We start from the raw sequence: 2,346 nt of genomic DNA, 5'->3' as shown, positions 1-2,346 counted from the left end.
AGTATTTTTTTTTTCAAGCGTGAGTGTATCGAACCTTGATGCGCCTTTACGTAAAAAAATTGTGGCTCTCGTTTAATCATTACACGGTTACATTTTAATTTTATTGGTCTCTGGTTGCATTTTTCATACAACGAGCAATTGACTTAATTTTCTATCGACTGGATGATGTGGACATTTCAGTTAGATCTAAACGAAGTTATGTGTGTTAACTGTGTAGGCTGAATAAAACTGCGAATAAAAAGAGCGACAGAGAACTTTCTTTCTCCCACGATGTCCTCAAAAGTCATTTATATCAGTTAGTGAAATTTTGGAAAATGAAAATATAGGAGGAGACCCGAAATATTTGCGAATGATATTCCTTGTGCAAGTCCAGTTTGCTTGTTTCTGTTGCATCTTTGCTGTTGAATCTACGGCTGTCTTCATCAAAAATACAATAACTTTAAATCCAATGATTGTGTTAATAAGAAGCTAAGCACTACATAGATCAAGTCCGCTGAAGAAAAAGACAGGACCCTGATGCAAGCTAACAACCTCTACTGAATATTGCTGAGCCTGATTTTATGACAGAAAATTTCATGGTGTTTTTACTTTCTGAACGCAGTTTCGATAGATTCCGTGTGGGCAAGGTTTAGATATTCTCCATTTAGGTTATTTTTTTTTAAATAAATGTGGAGCTCCGCTTTAACATGTTTAATTATATTATCCTTTTCATCCGGAGCCCTAAAATATCAACCCAACCAAAAAAGTGGTAGGGCTATAGCCCTACCAGCCCCTCCCCCTCCACGGTCCCTGATATGTTATATACATACCATTTATATTTGATTAAGTGCCCAACCTCAAATAAGTGCCTACCTCGAATAAGTGCCCACCCTATAGGTAGGAAAAGTTGATAAGCGCTCAGCCTCGGATAAGCGCCCACCCTATAGGTAGGAAAAGTTTATAAGCGCCCACCCCACTTCTCGCAGTTTGTTATTATTAAATGTTATGTTGCAAAATAAACTTACTACTTGCTGAAATGGTGAACATTTAATAAGCACCCACTTTGAATAAGAGCCCACCTCAAATAAGTGCCCACCTCAAATAAGTGCCCACTCTAACAGTCCAAAAATGTGCCCAGGGAGCTCAATCAAATAAATATGGTATTCTTGGTTTTCATGTGACATCATAAAATTCTGAAATCAAATTCACTAGGCCTGCTAAACTTTCTTTGTCACTAGGTACGATGAACTAGTTGCCAATCAATTATGTGATTACAAAAACAATCATGCTAGCTAGCCTGTGTGCAGACGTCACTTCTTTGCTTCTGTGTGAAGTAATAAAGTGCTGTGATCCAATCCAGCAGGGTGAGTAGAAAATTATACTCCTAGTTGCTTTATGCTACTGAAACTGTGATAAGCTCCAGTCTGATGGGCCACTAGGCTCAAAGGCAGACTTTACCCTTTTTAGTGCAGAATGCACTTTTGTGATGGTTTGGTGGGCTGTCGTCTTCTAAACCCCTAACGCGCTAATGTGTAAACTTTTAATCACCAATTAATTAATTAATATCAATTAATTAATTATTCCTTGTGGAGGGGGTGGGGGTGGGGAGCACCTGACAGTACCCCTAGGTAAAGCCTGGAGCACATCTACGTTACTTTCATATGAAGATCTCAAACGTATATATTTGTTTCAGAAAACCCTTTACTCTCCTTGTGGTACTACACAACGTAATTTACACCAAACGCATGCGCAGATTAGTCTACGTTGTTTTCTGGAACTATCATGAACATCGCTTGTATTGCGTGTTTGCGGTAGGCTTCCTGCAGACTTCTTAGCGCCAAGTAAAAACCGCAAATTAATTAAATTAGATTTTGACACTTTCACAGCGCTTTCGTAATTAGGTATGCAAAAACTTGCACCGGGATTTTCGGCGTGAACACCTGATAACCAGGAAACAAATATCCTAGCTGTACTGCGTTTTAAAAAACCTGTCGAAAAATATGTTTTTTGATTAGATTTGTTTCTTAAGTTTTTGAGCATCGTCTTTCGTGCAGTCTAAACCGTAACTTAATTAAATTAAACAAATGTCATCGATGCCGCCGTAAAACAAACAAAAAACAAAAGTTTCATGTTATCGCATTTTTAAGGAAGACAAAAGTATTTTGTTACAAACGAACAAAAGTGTCGTGTTACGTTTGCAAAGATTAGCGTAAGAAACACCTGAGAAAGAATACAAGTAGCCTGTGAACAGTTTTTCCGAAAGTAAAATAAAGCAAATAAACACGAACATATATAAAACATCATACTTTCAATTGTTCCATATTGCATTCTGCACTTACCAAATCATCGAGATTTTTTACCTGGAAT

The 2,346-nt window shown here is 37.6% G+C and overlaps 1 long non-coding RNA gene across 1 annotated transcript; it reads left to right on the top strand.

Moving 5' to 3' along the window:
• The first annotated feature begins 792 nt into the window (after window positions 1-792).
• LOC144640014 (uncharacterized) lies at window positions 793-999 on the top strand. Its single transcript, XR_013568262.1, has 2 exons — window positions 793-876; window positions 927-999. It is a non-coding gene; the product is annotated as an uncharacterized LOC144640014 (long non-coding RNA).
• Window positions 1,000-2,346: the final 1,347 nt, after the last annotated feature.

Source organism: Oculina patagonica, unplaced genomic scaffold (assembly GCF_052425735.1).
Source record: "Oculina patagonica isolate OP01 unplaced genomic scaffold, crgOcupat unplaced1649, whole genome shotgun sequence".
Taxonomy (NCBI): Eukaryota; Metazoa; Cnidaria; class Anthozoa; order Scleractinia; family Oculinidae; genus Oculina; species Oculina patagonica.
Note: the sequence above shows the minus strand (reverse complement) of the source record. Positions and strands in the feature narration are given on the sequence as shown.